We start from the raw sequence: 19100 nt of genomic DNA, 5'->3' as shown, positions 1-19100 counted from the left end.
TTGCATTGAAGCAGAAATGTGCAGGCATCAGCAGGAAACATCTGGGTGGGGTGGGCAGCACAGACCACGCCAGGAGAGCCAGGTCTGCGCCTGCACCCCTCGCCCCAGCACCCACAGCAGATGGAGCCCAACCTGGGGAGGGTCCCCTGCAGTGGAACCTGAGAGGGGAGGGCCAGGGGCTACCCAGTGGGCCACACAGGATCTGATCTCTGTCTTCTCACTCAGGGGCAAGTGGGCTGAGGCTCCTGCAGGAAGCTCCATCTCTCAAGGAGTTTTGGGCTGTGGTTAAAGGTTGCACACCCTGTGAATGGTAAGTAAGGTTTATTCTAGAAACTGCGCAGTTTGAGAAGGGCTTCCTTAGGTTTCCAAATGGATTCATTTGTTTATGCAAAATTAACTCCTTAGGCTCCCACTTTCCACCCCATGCTCTGCTGGACACTGGGGATAACTAAGGTAGCTCTGGCCAACATGTCGGCCCCATAGCTATAGGGGACAGTCGGACCTGGGCAGTGTGGCCAGGGAGGGTCTACTCCTTGAAACAACCCCTGTCCCCATTTCACAGATCAGAACCTGAGGGCAAGATGATGGAGTGACTGATGTGGCTGGGGCCACTCAGGGCTGTGCGATTCAACTGAGCCCAGGTCTCACAGCTAAGCTGATGGCCATCAGACTGCATGCATGTCCCCTTATCCACAACCCTTGCCAGGGACAGTCATTGGGAGCTTGTGTCTCCTCCAGGAACTCAGAGCAGATGGTGGAGTATGTGGGTCAGAGTTCAGGACCAGAAACGACTGCAGCCATAGAAGTCTGTGGCTTGCCCCAGTTCATCTCTAGGAACACAAAACAGTGAGATTTACTGTTTCAGGGGTTTGTAAAAAGAAAGTGGAGGGTTCTAGCCTCGTGGAAGGTGGCCAGCTTCCTAGGGCCCGTTCTCTTCCAAGTAGCACTGCCCTGATTCTGATGGATGCCTGGACATCGATTCCTGTGGAAATAGCCTGGCTTTCAGACATTTATGCTTTAGGCTTATCATTGGGTCTGCTTCACAGCCACACACATGAGATCTAGGTCCCTGAGGGGAACAAGCTTCAACCAGAAATCCAGAAAACCAACTCTTTGGCTTTGAATTTCATGGACCAGTTAAGTGTCCTCCCCACAACCTGAAGACTGATTGAAACTTATTGACTTTTAATTTTGCCAAAAAAATTAAAAAACAAAGCAAGCAATGGCAAGCACTACCATTATCATCATTTAAGAGAAGTGAACAAAATGAGGGAAGAAGCCATCTCAGAATAAAGGGTGTTGCCCACCGAGGCTGCCACCAGTCCTCACTGGCAGGGACGTGTGGCTCTGCCCCGTGTCCCTGGCCAGCAGTGGACAGTGGCCAGCCCCCAAGTGTGGGTGCTTGTCTGTGGCATGTTCAGGCAGGAGGCCTGGAAGTTCCTTGCAGATCCTTTGGCCTCAGAGGGAGGAAAGGCCTGAGGGAAGGACGCTCAGCAAATGCTCTGTGTCCTTCAGGGAGCTGCCTGCGATGACAGGGTTGCTGGGTCTCTCCTGGGCAAGACCCTGTCACTCCTCTCATTGCTCGCTCAGGGGCCTGCTCCTGAAAGCTGTTCCATGGTGGGTCATGGCCTGCCCACTTTCCTCTGGGGTGGGTGGGGGCTGGGCCTCTGTCATGGTGGAAAAGCCCATGATTCTTCTGGGGGCAGTCACTCTGGCCTCCAGCCTTCTCTCAGTGAGACTGTCCCTTGCAGCTGTCTGGGGCAGGGGTCTCTGCTCAGTCATACTGCCACATCCACCCCAGCTGCCCTGAAATGGCGAGGTCTGGGGGTGACCCTCCTAAGGGTTGTCCTACACCTGCCCACCGAGGCCCTGGACACCTTCCAGGGTTCCAGAACAACTGTATGAAGCGTTTGTTCATTTGACCCATATTTGTTAGGTCTTACTGTTACTGCTGAGACACTCTTAATAGAACCAGCTGGCCATGTGCTGGCCGAACACGTGTTTCTGGGAAGTGGACACCCCTAGTGATGAGCTTCAGTGTCACCGTTGACTAACCCCCAGCTGTGGTATTACTCATCTCGTAAGACTGACACCATCAGCTGAGACTTTCTCCAATTTCCCAACAACCTTGCAGGACGTGTCTTGGGCCACTTTAGGGAAGAGGTGCCACAGTGCAAAGGAGCAGATCCCAGACCTGAGGGGGAGTCGAGGGAGGGTCCCTTCACCTCCGAAGCCTCAGAGTTGCATTAGAATTTACCAAGAGTTGTGAGAGTTTTCCAAGGACCCTATGCTGTGGTTTTCTGGATCCCAGCATCCAGCAAGGAGAGGACCCATGAAGAGTGCATGCTGGTGCCTGTGTGTTGGGCCTGTTGCTGTCCACTCTGCTCAGCTGCTCTTGTTCAGCTTCCTGACCCACTCCCCAGATGCTGGGTTCTTGGACCTGGGTCATTGGAAAGGAACGTGGGCAATGGCACAGGGTGCCTGGAGCTTCAGGTCACTGCCAGCCCCCTGAGGCCCCCCAGCAAGTGGAGGCCAGGTGTCTCTCCTGTGGAGTTCCATTTTCTCCCCTTTCCACCCTGTTCCCTTTGGGAGGAAATCACTATACACAGCCCACTGCTAAGGGTGCATGTTTCTTGGGGCACTGGCTGGCTCAGTCCGTGGAATATGTGGCTCTTGTTCTCAGGGTCGTGAATCGAGCCCCACATTGAGCGTAGAGATTGTTTAAATAAAAAGAACTTAAAAATAAAAAGGATGCATGTTTCTTTTTAGGTTAATATTGTTTCCTGGGCATCTGTTCGTGTTGGAGCAAAAAGAGCTTAAGATTCTTTTTTGCACCAGGGTGGTGATTGTCCCTGGCATAAGGGATTTTGACCAGTTTCCCCCTGGATATGCATTTAGGATATAAATAGAATTGAACATACATACATTTGTGAACATTAGTTTTTACACTGGTTGACAAATTGTTAGAAGTGGAATTGCTGGGTCAGAGTTCATGCCACTTTCTGTGGCCATCAGCTGTGAGTGCGGGTGCCCTGGCCCTGCCCAGCAGAGCATTGCCCAACTCTTGGCTTTTGCTAATCAGATATAGGAAAAATAACGGTTTCTCGGTGTAAGTTTGGTGCTCATCTCTCTCTCTCTCTCTCTCTCTTTTAAAGATTTTTTTTTTTTTATTGATTTGGCAGAGAGAGACACAGTGAGAGAGGGAACACAAGCAGGGGGAGAGGGAAAGGGAGAAGCAGGCTTCCCGCTGAGCAGGGAGCCCAACGCGGGGCTCGATCCCAGGACCCCGGGACCATGACCTGAGCCGAAGGCAGACGCCCAACAACCGAGCCACCCAGGCACCCCCATCTCTCTTTTTCTGAATGAGTTTAAGCATTTCCTATGGTCAAGGGCACATGCATTTCTTCTTTGGTGGCTTGTTTGTTCACTGGTGGACCAGAGCTCATGTGTAAGGACCAGCCCTTCAGCTGTGGGGTGAGTAGTCTTTTCACTCTGTGTGCTAGTTGTTTGGCCATGAGTTTTTAAGGGGAAACTTTAGTCTTTTCTTTTATGGTCTCTGGATTTTGTGGCTGTAAAAGGCTTTCCTGCATTTTCTTCCAGGGCTATTAGGGTCTTGCTCCTTACTATTTACATTTCCAACCCTTTTAGGATCATGCTAGTGTCTGGTGAGGTATGTGCCTAATCTACGGTGGTCGCCTGGTCTTTTGAATGCTGTCTATTTATAGTGTGGTTTTTCACCATGCTCTGGGTGGCACCTTTCCCGTGCCCCAGTATCCTGTGTGTGTAGGCGTGTTCTGGACTGGGATCTGTCCCGTGCATCTGGCAAGGCATGCGCTGGGATGTGGGCCCCTTGTGCCCCACTCTGCAGATTGGTGCTTCGAGGTCTGGAGAGCTGGTATCTCCCCAAGATCTGTTGCCAGGTGGTTCTGCCCACTATTGCCACCTCTGGGACCACCTGTCAGTGTCCCCTCTTCCTCCCTGGGGCGAGCTGAGCAGGAATGTCTAGAGGACGAGCTGTCCAAGACTTATCTATGTGCTCGAACCTCGAGAGCTACCACGTTATCTGGGGCTCACAGGGGCACCATGTGGCACCACTGGCCAAGATACTCATCTTGGCGAGGAACAAGTTTTTGGTTAGAGTTTTGCTAGGTCGGTCTTTGACCTGAGATGAAGTTCCTGGTCCTTCCCCACTCGTCCCCAGTGCCAAATGCTTGGCAGAAATGGGGTGCTCCTTGCCTCTTCCCTGTCTGGGAATGTCCTGCTGTTGCTTACCTGGGAGCACATATCACCTGCTCAGGTGTCACTCTACCTGAGACCTTCCTGACTCTCTGGGCAGCCCACTCTGCCTTCTCAAGCATCTGTCATGAACTGCAGTGAGCATTTTGTGCCCTTATCTGCCCAAGTGAGCTCTGAGCACCCGGAGGCAGAGCTGGTCCTTCTTCTCAGGGTCCTCCAGGCTCCGCAAGTGAGTTGAGGGGCATCGTGGATTTTAGAAACGTTCATGAATCACTAATACTCATTCAAGACGAGCTGCGTGCACACAGTTTTGTTTAATTCCTAGATCAGGTGGCTTGTGGCATCATGTTTTGTCAGTACCTGCTTTTGCTTCTCTGAGTCTGCCTTGCATGTAGCTATGTCCCAGAGGTGTGCACGTGACAGCCCTGCCGTCTCCTGGCACTGGGGAGTGTCCGTGTGGCCCTCCTAGTCCTCACCCCGTTCCCCCTACGCCCTCTATGGCCCACACCCTGCTCACCAGGGCCCATGCTGGGCAAAATGTGGAGCAGGCAAGGCTGGTCATTCTCTCCAAAGTCCCTCTTCTTCTGGTGCCTCTCAGGGTCTCTCTCCTTCCCTTTCCCCAGCTCATGGTCAACAAACCCCTTGGATGTGTTAGTGGCTCGTCACTTTTCCTGCTTGGGGTGTTTGTCTTCTGCTAGGGGACTCTAGAAAGTGAACAAGTGCTCCCACCCTGCCCAGTTTCCACAGCCGGCTTCTGACATTGGTTAGATGAGCAGGTATGTGGGCCTCCAGCAGCTGTGGGGGGCATGCAGTTCTCCGCACCCCCACCTTCTACCTGAACGGGCACAGGTCCAGGCCCATGTCCCCTGTTGGACTCACATGTGCCACGGGGGCCAAAAGCACCATCTCTTCACAGTGCAACCCAGGCAAACCATCCACCCTGGTGTCTGAAGTTTGCCTGTGGTCTTCAGTCAAGGCTGTGGGATGCCCACTGAGGGGGCTGGGGGTCTGGATCATGTGGGGTCAGTGAGAGCAAGCCTATGTCAGTGGAGGCTCTCCTCATCGAGCTGGTCCTGGAAGCCTTCACGGGAAACTCTGCCGTGCACGGGTCACTAGGGTAACGCAGAGACTGAAGCCTGCAGGCCACAGAGCCTTGGATGGAGATTCATTCAAGCACGTGTTGCGGCGTGGAGAGGCTCTCTCCAGAAACATATGACTCAATATAAGTTACTTCCTGAAAACACAAGTTTAATAAACACAGACTCCTGTCTACCCTACATGTGCTGTGATTTCTGTCAGAACAGTGATGCCGGCATGTGGTAACTTCGCTGTGTCAGCCCGTGTCAAACACGAAGCTATAGTGACTCAGGTTGGAGGGATGGCTACAGCGCTTCATTTAATAAAACAACTGATCTTGTCTCAGTTTTATGTTATCAGGGAGTTAGAACTCAGTCATACTCAAAATACCACGTGCATGGCAATGAGTGATAACAATAAGGAAAACACCAAGCTTAAGATCTGGAAGTTTCCATCTGTGGTGGTGGGGTTTTGGCCAGATGACAGAGTGGGGATTTGCCTGGGCAGGGGGAGGGTCTGCCCAGGGCAGGAAGGCCCACCCCGCCCATCCCTCACTCACGCTTCCCTTCTGTTACTTGTGTGGTTGAAGAGCCAAGGACTTACAGGGGGAATTGGAGGGTAGTCGTAGTTACCCTGAGCAAGGGTGCACTTTTCCTGGTGACTGATGTTCTGTTGGATGACTTACCCCCTAAGAATGTCGAGGCAGAGCCCAACAAACACAAGAGATTAGTCTGGGATGCTGAAGGGCCCTAATGCCTCACAGACGCTATTCTGGAATCACTCTCTCCTCCCTCCTCTGATGTGACTGGAGAACTTAACTCCCCTCTACCTGGACCTCACTGCTCCTCCTGAGGGTCCCAAGGAACTGGGCTGCCTGTGGTGGTCTTGTCCACTCAGTCAACAAACACTATTACCCAAAGCCTGGGTTCAAAATACGCTCCCACCTCTACCCCACTCAGACCCCAGGAAGTTGTGTGGTAGAGGGGAGGGTCCCAGGTAGGGGTGGGGCCCTGGGGTAGAGGGGAGGGTCCCAGGCAGGGGTGGGGCTCTGGGAGAGATGGGTGATCTGGGCAGTGCTGGGCTTGGGACCAGCCGGCTAGACGGGGAAGTGAGCCTGGAGCAGTGGTGGTCAGGGGCTCTTCCGGAGGCTGGAGGAGAAGGTATGAACAGGGGAGGAGGCTGGCTACGCACAGGTTCCGGCTTGCATGCCAGCTGCTGTCCGAGCACAGCCAGGGCGTCATATCCCTGCAGGCCTGCTGGCTCCTCGGGTGGGCATCCCAGACTCAGAGACTGGAGACTGGTCTTGTGTCCATCCCTCAACCCCAACCAGATCCCTGGTTTCCACACCACCTACTCAATGTCTCATATAGTGGGTTTTTTTTTTTAAAGATTTTATTTATTTGATAGAGATAGTGAGAGAGGGCACACAAGCAGGGGGAGTGGGAGAGGGAGAAGCAGGCTTCCCGCGGAGCAGGGAGCCCGATGCGGGGCTCGATCCCAGGACCCCGAGATCATGACCTGAGCCGAAGGCAGACGCCCAATGACTGAGCCACCCAGGCGCCCCTCATATAGTGTTTTCTATTAACTTCGTAAATTAATTATAATAAACTATGAAAAAGTAAAAGCTGTAGTCTGCAGGCTGAAGCCTCTTGACCACCGGGGTTGGCGCTGTTGCTGTGCACGGATTACGTCGCGGCCCCAGACAAAGCCTCACAGATAAGAATCAGGCTCACCTGACATCTAGAGCAGGACTGAGACAGGAAGAGGCAGGAGCAGAGCTCCTAGGCACCCTGACTTTGGAGAGCCGCTTTGGGAGTATCTGGGGCTCTTACCTGCTGTTACATTCCATCCAGAGTCTCGCTCAGAGCCCCGCAAAGCTGAAGTGATGCTCCCAGAGGGGCTACTGATCCCAGCCGTCCAGGTCCTGCCCTCCTGGAGCGCCCTACTGCAGCCCAGGGGCGCCTTCTGGGTGGGCCCAGGTGGGTCAGCCGCGCGTGGGGGCCAGTCTGGTTCCTTTACCTTCCCTGGGTCCCACCTGCTCGGGGCTCCAGGACCCCAGCAGAGCAGGTAGCACCTCATTCCCTTCTCAGCTCATGTGGCTGCTCTCCTCCCAGGGGGACAAGGCCAAGCTTCCCCTGTGTCCCTCACACAAGGACAGATGTGGCCTGTTGGCTGTCCAGCCACCCTCAACAGGGTGCCGGCTCAGTCCTTCCTCCCTGGGAGGGTGCCTTTCGCACCGAGACGCTGTGGCCCCACCCCGGGGGCTTGCACAGGAAGTCAGGCCTCCACTCTGACATGGGCCCCTGCACAGAGCGCTGCCCAAAAGTGCAGGCATGAGCGGTCAGACACACCGGAACACCCTCCCTGAAGGACAGCGATGGAGTCCTCCTCAGCAGACCTCTACCCTAAGTGCTCATCTCCCCTGGAGCCATTACCCTTGTCCTAGAATCCACTCTAATCCCTTTCTTCTCTGTCATCAAACCCAGCTCTGTGATTCGGGGCAGTTTCTCCAGTAAAGGTGCAGGTGGCTCCACCCCAGATGGGCTGATACAGGCTCTGAAGCCCCAACCCCACGCCCCTCCACCTAGGGAGGGTTTCCTTGAGAGGGGCAGGTGGGGACAGCTGCAGCCAGGAGGTGACACAAGATGGTCACCGTGGTCTCTGCCCATGGCCTGGGCAATGACGTTCTGGGCAGCGTTGGGACCTGCAGCCTTGACAAGCTGCCCCACGTGCACTCAGCTTTCACGATCAGCCCTCAGGCTTGGCATTGCTCCTTTCCGGTGTCAGGCTTTTCTATGAAGAATAGGTAAGTATGCTAAAAAAAAAAAAAAAAGTGGAAGCAGTCCGGGGGCGCCTGGGTGGCTCAGTTGGTTAGGCATCTGACTCTTGATCTCAGCTCAGGTCTCTGTCTCAGGGTGGGGAGTTCAAGCCCCGAGCTGGGCTCTCTCTCTGCCTCTGGGCTGAGGCAGACACCAGTCTTGCCTGCCTTGGGGCTGGAGCTGCTGACCCTCTGTCCGGGGCAGAGAAGCAAGTCACAGCAGTGTCGTTGACCCTCAGACAACCAAGGCTGTGAAGCAGAGGTGGTCCATGTCATCCAAGCTACACTCATAAGGAGAGGAGAAACACAATGAGAAAAATGATGAATAGGCAATTTTTCTGGAACTTGAAAGTTGTTGGCTTAAGACACAAATTTCACATTTGTAGGAGCCAAGCTGTTGTGTTTTCCTGAGACCAAAAAGGCACACACGTGGTCGGTCGTCTGAGGCATCAGGGACACCCTGCAGTTTACTGATTCTGTGAGAAGCCTTGTTTACATTCTGACCCCTGGCCTCCAACATTCCTTAAATGGTTGGAAACTTGGGAGCAGAGCCCCACATGAAGTTCAAACATCCCCCCCGCCTTGCACTGTCCATGAGGCCACCATCCTCCTCTGACTGGGGGCTTCGTGCAGGAGGGTGGACAGACCAAAGGGGGCGGACAGCCATCAGCTGACCTTAGAGATGGGGGCGTCCTGCCCTCCCGCGCACAGCGGGGAACCTGGGTCCTGGAGGGTGGAGGGGAGGTGTCTGCGGGGCTGACCTGCAAGGCTGACAGGCCTGGGACACCCAGACGGTCAGCACGGTCTCCCTGGACTCACGGGTGAGGAGCAGGTTGCGGGAGGCTTGGGGCCTGGTGCGGTCCGCTGGTCCCATGTGCCTGGTCCCTCTGGGCACGGGACTGGGGACACTCTCTGTCCTGGTTCTGGATGTCTCCCCATTGCCCACTCTGGGTTAAGGGACCTCAGGAGGAGTGGCTCAGGAGGCTCTGCCAGGAAAGCCCCTGAGAGGGTGTTTGGCTATTCAGCAAGGTCAGGAAACTTCCAGCTGAGAAAGGGAAAGGGGGAAGCAGTCAGATGGGAAAGGGGAGAGAGCAGCCAGCAGATGAGGATCGGGGCGCTGCAAATACAGGAGGGGACTGTGGATGCTGTCCGGAGGGTGAGCCGGCGAGGGTTAAGGAGAAGGTGGGCCAGGCTCCCCAGGCCTTTACACATGGCAGAACGGGTGAAGCCCGGGTGCTGGGTTTTCCTTATACCCAGGCGAGTCTGACCTAATTTGTGTGCGTGAATTTTTATTGGGTGGTGAGGCTCCAAGCAGGTCCCTGGAGAGGGTACACAGTGGGGAAGGGCAGGCAGGTGGGACACCAGGTTCTAGAAGGAGCTCCCTGGTGTATCAGGATGCACTTTGGGGCATGGAAATCAGAGCAAGACCAGCAGGGTTGACCTTGAAGTTAGTGTGACTTGGGGCCCAGATGGGGATGGTCAGAGCAATTGGCTTTGGATCAGGAAATAGGCACATATTTTGGGGGCTGTGACTGGGGAGGGTGCCCTTGCGCCCAGCAGGGGGATCAGGTGAGGGTGAGGGAGGTACCCATGGACTGGCAATACGGGCGGAAGCCGATGGCCACATGAGGAGACACCAGCGTCTGGAAGAGGAAAGATCCAGCTGGATAGCTGTGTGCTGAGGGGCAGGGACCAGGAGGCTAGTGCACAGGTGTTTTCAGGGGGCCGGTCCAGAGCAAGGGACTGCTAGGGGCTGCCCCCCGGGGACCCCCGACACCCAAAGGCCATAGGACGTGGGAAAGCAGGCTTGGTCTCAGGGTGGGACCGAGGCCCAGTTGGGACTGTGCCCCACAGAGGAGGCCTGGCCGCTCTGAGTTAAACTGAGGTCCTTGTGGGGAGAAGGAGGCAGATGCCCCAGATTCAGGTGCTGGCTGAGTTAATCCTGTGGATTTTCTGCACTCTGTCCTCATGCCCCTGATGCCTTCATGTGGAAGGTACTATCAAAAAGGCTTTTCTCCGTTGGACCTAAAATAAGAGATCTTTTAAAATGTTAAAGACGAATCCTTATGTTTACAAGACACATTTTGCTTATTATCCCATTGGCTCCTTTTCTAGCCGCGGCACGCTCATTGTCACTGTCACGTTCCCCAAAGTGTTGCCACCAAAGGCTAATTGGAAACTCAGATGTTCAGCCCCACCCCCACCTTCTCTGTTCCCTCTTTTCTCACCACTTCTTGTTAACTTTGGGTTTACTTCTTCCTCTTAGCCCTTCTCATGCCCTTGATTCTGGCTGTGCCTGCTTTAATTATTAAATACCTCATTTCACAAGTATTCGTGAGAGCAGCTGGCCCTGTTGTCAGGCTACATCAGCAACCTGCACTCCTGTCCTCAGTCTTGGGGGCTGGAGGGTGTGGGGGCCCCATACCTGCCTGCGGCCCTGCCCTGGGTGACCCGTGGGCATGGAGGGGACACGCTGCCCTGCTGCTTCTCCCTTACTCCCCATCCTCCACACCACACCCCGTGACTCTCCTGCTTGTCCTGCTTTCTTCCCTGGACGTTGACCTGGGTGGCTTTGTGGCTGTGGGGCCACTGTCCACTGAGGCCTGGGTCAAGGAGAGGCCCACGAGAGGCAAGGCTGGATGCAGCCCAGTGCCTGTCAGGTCCCTGCCTGTGTGTGTCCATGGTCCTCCAGTGGGGAGTGGGGACATCAGTGGGCCTGGCAGGACCCGATCTCTGGCAGAGACCCTGTCTCTGTCAACTCCCCCATACCCCCTCTACGGGCTCCCTACTCCTGTACCTGCAGCAAGTCAGCCATGGGCCTCACCCTTTACTGGCTTGTATCCACTCTGCTCCCCAAAGGGTCCGGAGGAGTCTCTACCCTAGGGCAAGAGTGGGATCCCCTGTGCCCCTATGTCGCTGGGAGTCCCAGGACTTAGGATGTGCGAAGGAGCCTTCCAGGGCCTTTGGGACCCAGTCCAAAGGCTCGCTCTCAGAGCATCACCAACTAGGGTCCCTGGAGTTTGTCCTCTCCCCAGGAACAACAGGAACCACGGGGTCCAGGTGGTAGCCTCTGCACTGGGCAGGGGGTGGGCAGGTTTTTTAACACCCTCCCCTCCTTTTCAAAGAGGAATCTTGGCCCGTCTCCATCCTTGACATGTCCCCAAGGCTCCACCCCTGCTGCTTAAGGAAAATGTCTTTCTTGCCCCAAAACTCCCAGAGCCCCCTCAATCCCCAGGAGCCGCCCATGTTGCAAGCATTCGGTACCCAGATCTGCCCTCATGTTAGAGGCCCCCTCAGACACCTGGTGACAGTGGGGTCCCAGCCTCCACTCCCCTCAGATCTTTGGCTTTTGGGGGAATTTATTCTCCATTCTTTTCAGTGTCTCTATTATGTAGCAAGTACTGAGAATAAATATATAAGACATAATCCTCATCTTTAAGGAAAAGCAAAACCGAACATAAAATACCTTAAATCTACAGAGATTGGAGATCTGAATCCTATTTTTCAACGCACTTTTCTTTGATCAGAAGAATGGAATTTTCTATTTCTTAAAAAGTTGTCATATATGCAAGATAGTGCATTCCCCCATCCATGTAGAGTTTGAAGAAGACTGGAACCCCCCTGTGCTCCCACTGGCACGGCGGGGGGCGGTGTGAATGGACACTGCGCTCCACGCACTCCCGGCCATTCCTGTCTGTGGGTCTGGTGAGTATAACATGGTCTCTCGCTGTGGTTTTATTTTTAGTTTCCCTGGTTATTAATGAAAGTGCTGTCTTCCTGCACACTTCCTGGCCACGCCAGCCCCCTTCGGCCTGCTCCAGCCTCTAGCCTCCTTGAGCGGGTGTCCCGTGGCCCCTGAGCCAGTTCCTGGTGGTTTCTCTGTGGGGACCCTGCCTCGTCTGTGTGGGTTGCAGGTATTTTTCTCGGAGTTCGGGACCTGCCTTTTGTCTTTGATGAAGTTCTTAATTGGATTTCAGTGGGATTCGCCTGCCTTTTTCCCTTTATGATTTCCCCTTTCATGCCCTAACCAATCCTTCCAGGGCTGAAATGTGTAAAGATATTCAAAGTCTTGCTTTTCACATACAAGTGCTTATCCGTCTGGAAGCAATCTTCTTTGTGTTTGGTTTAAGATAGGGATCCAATTTCACTTTTTTAATGTGCATAACCAGCTCCCTGGCACCGTTCACTGATGTGCACTTTAGCTCTGTCATGTGCCAGGTTTCCATCTGCTCTCAGGGCTGCTTCTGGGTTCTCTGTTCTGCCCTGTTGGCCAGTGCCACACCATCCTGATCTCTATAGCTTGATTATAGGTCTGATACCCTGTAGGGCAAGCTTCCCTACCTTGTGGTTCACTCGCTCAATAATATTTATCCAGCATCTACTACATGTCAGGAAGCTTCTAGGTGCTGGAAAGATGTCCTTGAAAAACATCTACCTTCTTTAAGCCTACATTCATTCGAATGGGTTGTGATCTGTGGGGAGGGGTGGGCTATAACCCTAGTGATAGGTTCTGGGGAAGAAAGAACCAGGAGCTTTGAGAGTGATGGCGGTGGGGGCCGCAGCTGAATGGGATAGAGCCCTCGGAGGGGCCATCCCGGCACAGCAGTCCCACTGCCTCCCACAGAGATGTGTGCCTCTCAGTCCCCCTCTCCTTCTCCCTGTGCTGCAGAGGCCGGAGGGTGGTCCTGACAGTGCTACCACCTCCCTCAAGCCTCCCATTCTGGCCCCAGTGACCCCTCCGGAGTGCTAACACTTATTAAGCACCACTGTGTGCTGGGGCTGGCTCTAGCCACTCTCTTTTCTCAGGGCTCACTGTGCACTTACCCTGGTGTCTCCAAACTCACCGCTTTCCATGACTCTGGCCTCTGTCAGAGGGGGCTGCCCAGATCCACTCTCTTTGGGGGTGGACTGCAGCTGCCACGCTCCCTTGGGCTCAGCGGCAGCCCTTGAGCCTGGGAACTGCTGTGCAAGGGGGGTGTCTGGTGTCCTGCGCCTGAGGGCGAGAATCGGGCCCAACCTCAGCCTGCTGCCTCCGCCAACTCAACACTAGATCCAGGGGCGGCTCTCCCTTGTCTTCCTTTTCCCTGTTCACATCTGACTCCTCATCTGTTTATTAAACACGTGGATTCTCCAATCCGCAGTTCTCTGGGCAGTGAGGGCCAGACCCTGCCAGCTGCTTGCCGTCCAGCAGCCACCTCCACGTGGCTGTTATGTCCTAAGATTGGGAATCAGGGGTCTTGGTACCCAAAGGCTGGGCCTTCAGCTCAGTCAGTGCCCTTCTCAGCATTCACATCATCATATTGACAACGGATCTGCACCAGTCTCCTTGTTCACTTTGTGCACAAGGTTGCTATTGCAGGAAGAATGTTCTCAGTGGGTGGCCCCTGGGAAACAGAGCCAAGTGCTGTTTCCTCAGCACGAAGCCAGGGTGGCCGGTCCGTGGTGCCTGGGATGAAGGGAGCCCAGGCCTAGCAGGCGACCGGCTTCGCCCGGCCTTGGTGACACAGCCCAGAGATGGTTTCCCTTCCTGGGAACGAAGTTACTTTCCTCTTGAGCACAATCTTTTCCCAACAGATAAATGGGCCAAGGTCATAAACAGGTAGTTCAGAGCTGTGAAAATCCCAAAGGCTAATAAGTATATGGGAAAAAATGGTCTCACCAGTAATCAAAGAAACGCAAAGCAAAACAAATAGGCCTTTACATCTTTAAAAAAAATTTTTTTTATTTATTTGACACACACAGAGAGGGAACACAAGCAGGGGGAGCAGCAGAGGGAGAGGGAAAGCAGACCCCCGCTGAGCAGGGAGCCCGATGCGGGGCTCCTTCCCAGGACCCTGGGGTCATGACCTGAGCCGAAGGCCGACGCTTCACTGACAGAACCCCCCCAGGAGCCCCAAGGTCTTTACATCTTATACTCTGTGCTGGAGGATGTGGTCAGTCTGGTCCCATGCCATTTTCAGGGAAGAAGTCTGCCAGTGTCCTTGAGAAAGTGCACACCTTCGGACCTGTTCATTCTACTCTCGATGAGCCATCGAGAAGAAAACAGAAGTGGACAAAACTTATGCACCAACATGTTCTCACAGCCTCGTTTATAAGCAGAAAGACACGAGTCAGTTCCTAGTGCCTCTGGCCACAACAAGGGAGCAGACATTGTATCTGTGTTTGTTATCCTTGAGCCCAGAATTGAGCATGGTGCCTGGCGCTTAGTTGGCACTCAGTAACTGTCGAGAGAATGAATGATGGAATATTATGAGGCACATAACAATCAGGTGGGATGAGGTCCGAAGTTTAGGAAGGTGGCTGTGACAATATTCAGGGAAAAGCATGATGGGAAAATCCTGTCAGTGTTCTGGAGGGCATTGCCAAGGACAGGAGGGAAGCCTCTGTATGTTGATGGGGTGGCGGCCAGAGTGCATACATTCGTCAAAACTCACAGAACTGCACTTAAGATCTGCGCATTGTATTGTATGTTAATTATGCCTTACCAAAGTCAATTCAAAATATGTAATGTAAAATTCCACATGGACCTTTCCCCCCACATTACAATATATAGGAAAAAGGCAAAGGAAATATGCTTAAATACCCTAAGGGTCCTTTGGGGATGCTGGGGTCTGGGGAAGTGGACATTTTCTTCTTCATACTTCAGTTTTCTGCATTGTTCTGGGTTGAATAGTGCATCTCCTCGCAGACGTGTCCGTGTTTCAACACCTAGGCCTGTGATTGTGACCTTATTTGGAAAAGAATTTTTGCAGGTGCAAATAAGATCTTAAGATGAGAACATCTTGGGGCAGCCGGGTGGGCCCGGAGTCCAGGGACACGTGTCCTCACAAGGACAGAGGAGGAGAAACACAGAGGGAAGCCGTGTTACGATGAAGACAGCGATGGGGTGATAAGGCCCAGGGACGCCTGGAGCCCCCAGTAACTGGAAGAACCAAAGAAAAATCCTTCCTTAGAGCATCTGGAGGGAGTGGGGTCCTGCCAACACCTTTATCTTTTATGTCAGGCTTCTGGTCTCCAAAACTGGGAGAGGATGAATTTCAGTCGTTTTAAGCTTCTCCAGTTTATGGTAACTTGTTAGAGTAGCCCTAGGAAATGAATACAGGCATGTCAAACCTCTACGCCCAGAAAAGACAAGTTTACCTAAAATAGTAAAAGGTAGAAAGCTCTACAGAGGATAAGTCACACCACGTTCCAGGGGTCAGAGGACCTGGGGCTACAGCTGGCTCAGTGGGTGGGCATCCCCCCCGCCTTCTGGGCTCCTGCCCTGTGGACCCTCCTCGGGTCCCCCCCCGTCTCCCAGTCTCCCTTTCTTTTGTCTGCCTTCTCTTAACAGATTATGATACAGAATCAGATTAGCTTTAATGTAAAATTGTCCTTAATGAATCAAGTTTTGTGTTCCTCGATCTTGGTTTTAAAGCTGCTCTGACCTCTCCTTCCCTTGTCTGCACTCCCACCCTTGGCCACGTCTTTGCTCCCGGCCCCACCTCTTTGGCCTGGACTGCCGCCCCGGCCCAACTGCCTCCTCCAGCGCAGGGGCCACCCCTCCACTAAAGACTGACTGGCTTCGGGGACCATTTTCTTCCTGCAACTGCTCTTCCCAAGGATCTCTGACGGCTCCTATCTGTGGGATGAAAGCCCAGCTCCACATCCTGGTAATTACTGATTCCAACGCACGTTCCCAAGCTCCCTGAGTCCTCACTTACTTCTCACCTATGCAAACCATCCAAATTTGTCCCCTCCCCATTCCCTGAATGTCCCCACTCCTCACTCCCCACCTAAAAGCCTCACTCCCTTGTTTCTCAAGCTGAAGGCTGCCTGCTCTGACCCTGACCAGCATACTGGCTTCTGGGTCTGCTCCCGTTTGTCCCTCCAGTGCCCACCTACCTCCAGGCCAGGGCCAGAGCCAGAGCATGGAGCCCGTGTGCAGACCCCTCCTGCGACCCTCTGGGCGCCCCTCAAATGTTCCCCTCAGCTGCCACAGGCCTCTAATGTCCTGGGAAGTGCCCTGCACCTCCTGCAGCCTAGTTGGGGCTGGCAGACCAGGGTTCAGGTCTTTCCTCGTGGTGCCCACCTCAGCACACTTCAGCTCTTACCACCGAGGGAGTTACTGTTTTGTTTCTCACGTGCTAAGTATTTAATGTTTGTTGAATAAATGTTTGCTCTTTGGTACTAAGTGGAACAACACCAGTTTCTTTGTAAATGCTGGGGAGGCGGTGAGGGAGGAGATGTCAGGAGAGTTGGAGGGGCTGGACCGCAGGGGGAGGGAGGGATGGCCCACAGGCCATTTGCCTGTTAGCCCCATGGTCACCTCCTGGCCTTCCTGATAGGGCCTCACTCTCCACAGGGCCTGCCCAGGACCCACTTGGGTGAGATGGTGTCTCTGCCTCAGTTCCTCTGGCCATGAGACTCAAGGTGGGTGGACGTGCTGGAGAGTAGGAGCGCAGGGAGCCGGCGACGCCTGTGGATCAGGCCAAGGACAGCTGACTTGGCTGGGCAGGTGGTTCTCTGAGTCAGAAGCTGAGTTCTGCCGGGTTTCTTTGTCTGCTGGGGACGCGGTTCAAGGCAGACACAGGGCCTCCAAGAAGATATGCTGGCCCATTGTCATCTTGTGGCCCTTGAGGTTATGCCAAGGGGGGAGGGTTTTTTTTTTTTTAAAGGGTGGAGGTTTTTTATATAAGTACCTCTTTGTATTAATTTACAGCCTAGGGCACACCATGAGCTCTCAAATAATACACCTATGACAGATGGACTGGGGTGTGGGCAGTGGGCCAGGCTGAGGCTGAGGTGGGCATGCATGCCCCAAACCAAACCAGTGCCTTCCTGGTGGGATGGGCCCGCTGTGCTCCAGGCCTGCAGTGAGGAAGGCTGGGATACCAGGTCTGCCCATCCCCCCTCTGCCTCAACCTCATTAACCCCAAGGGCACCGGCTTTCTCCAGACGTTGCAGGCATGCCTTAGCTGGAGGCTCCGGAAGTTCCTGCAGAAGAAATGAAGAAGGAAGAATTCAGTGAATCCTCAGGCAGGAGAGACCAAACTCTCAAAGTTGAAGCCCCCAGATGGTAGAAGGTGTTGAGGCCCTCCCTGCTGGGTGCTGGGCCGGGCTGTGGGGGGCTGGGGGGCATCTACCATCGCACGGGTCTCCCTCTGCCAGACTGTGTCCAGCTGAGGCTGAGGTGGACAGACTCAGGGAGCCCTGTCGGTGGAACCACGCTAGTTCCTGGGCTGGTGCGGCCGGGGGGGCAGGTAGGAACAGCAATGAGGAGGCAGAAAGGGTCCTGAATTTGTCCTTTGTGAGTCAGGAGTCCTGTTCACCTGAACTGAAAAAACGGTTTTAGAGCAATGGGTCGGGACCCCGATGGGGGAGCAGCTCTGTCTGGGTGTCCCGTTCTCTCTCTATCTCGTCTCACGCGGGTGTGCACTGGTGCCGTGTGGTCGTCCTTGGGTCTCACCAGGGTTTAGAGGACGGCGGAGTGTGCAAAGCAGGACCCTGTCTCAAGTTTTGCCTGGTTGGCATGGGCTCAGGCCTTCTGGTGCTGGCCCCTCAGCCCCACATTCAGGTACCTGACAACATTTCGCTCCTCAGCTCCCTCCTGGAGCATCACTGGCCTTTGCTCTCGTGTGGTGTTTGCCCTCTCTACACGCCTGTGAATACCAGCAGCCTCCATGTCCTTGCACCAAACCTAGAGAAGGACCTAACCCTTTTATACAAGAGGGTCAGGAGGGGCGACCACCCACCACCCTGCCTACCGGGGAAGGTAAAGGTGCACACAGTGCCCAGGCTCGTCTCCCGCTGTCCAGGAGGTGAGGGAGGGAGGGCGGGTAGTCAGGCTGGCTGAGCAGCTTATGTAACAGCACCCACGTGGGTTTACTTTGGCTGCTTAAAACTCTAAACACTGTGCAAATGGCCCCCCTCCTCTGGCCGTTGGAAACCCTCCCTGTTGGCTCCACAGATGTGCTCGTGGAGACGGTGCTGAAAGACACAGCTGTGGCTGGATGCCTCTGCGGCTGCGCCACGTGGGCTGTGTCATCTGAGCGAGGGTCCCTGGGGAGTCTTGGCAGCTTTGGGCCACAGAGATGCCTCGGAGTGAAGGCTGGGGGACAGGGGTGCATGGGGCTCTGTCAGCTCTGCCTGTCTTCCCTGCCTAGTGGGACCACAGCTGACTCCTGCCTCTCTCCTGCCTGGTGGGGTTCTCTCTATTGACTGTCACTATTTTCTGCATGGAGCGCTGGGCTTCCTCCCGTCCACTGTACCACTCTGTCTCTGCCCGTGGGTCCCCCTCGCCATGGCATGGTATCAGCCAAACGAAGCCCATAGAAGGGCTGGTGCTTGATAACACACTGGTGCCCGCTACGTCCAGATACCTGAATTTCATAGGAAATATTAGTGACATAACTCAGACAAAGGAATGAATCTCTAATGGTGAAATACCAGCTGGTGAGAGGGGACGTTTCTGAATGGAGACCCTTTTAACGAAGATATCAAATCTCACGTAGGGCCAGTGCTGGGGTCCATATCCAGGGAGAATATATTTACACAGCAGCCAAGGTCTGGTCTTTCCAGGTAGGTGGCTCATTAGTAAAGCCTCCATTGGCTAGACAGTGATGTGAAGGCTTAGGACACTCCAGCCAAGTGGTCTCTATCTTCCGTGTTTAGGAGAGATTGTACCACCTGTAATCATGTCCAAGGAGGACTCTGCTTATGGCTTCTGGTGCAGCCTGCACCCCGCTGTCAAGACTGGAAAATATCCTGGGTGGGGAGGCTGATTTAGCAACCAGTGTCTATGACAAGAGGCCGCCCAATACCGCTGTCCACGTTCACAGGAAAACATGGGCAGATCTGAGTGGACATGGAGGGTCCCGTCCAGCTTCGCCTGGGCCAGCAGTTGGAAGTTCCCTGCTGCTTCTCACTACTGAGGCAATAACTCTATGAGTTCAGGTGTGTGGCGAAGTCACAGGTCTTGATATCAGCC

General features: G+C 54.2%; 1 long non-coding RNA gene across 12 annotated transcripts in view; it reads left to right on the top strand.

Annotated features, from left to right (window-relative positions):
• The window catches only part of LOC112814303 (uncharacterized), a 66651-nt gene that overhangs the window by 21827 nt on the left and 25724 nt on the right, over positions 1 to 19100 (top strand). For 8 of the 12 annotated variants that reach the window (XR_012376167.1, XR_012376173.1, XR_012376169.1 and 5 more), the window contains one exon: positions 226 to 310. This is a non-coding gene — a long non-coding RNA (uncharacterized lncRNA). Of the gene's footprint in view, positions 1 to 225; positions 5514 to 15548; positions 15993 to 19100 lie in introns of those variants that run through there. The other 4 variants (XR_012376172.1, XR_012376174.1, XR_012376171.1 and 1 more) reach the window with 4 other exon arrangements.

The sequence above is a fragment of the Callorhinus ursinus genome, unplaced genomic scaffold, assembly GCF_003265705.2.
Source record: "Callorhinus ursinus isolate GAN/ISIS: 27379988/994484 unplaced genomic scaffold, GSC_fseal_2.0 scaffold68, whole genome shotgun sequence".
Taxonomy (NCBI): Eukaryota; Metazoa; Chordata; class Mammalia; order Carnivora; family Otariidae; genus Callorhinus; species Callorhinus ursinus.
The sequence above is the reverse complement of the archived record's forward strand: the minus strand, read 5'-3'. Positions and strand labels throughout refer to the sequence as shown.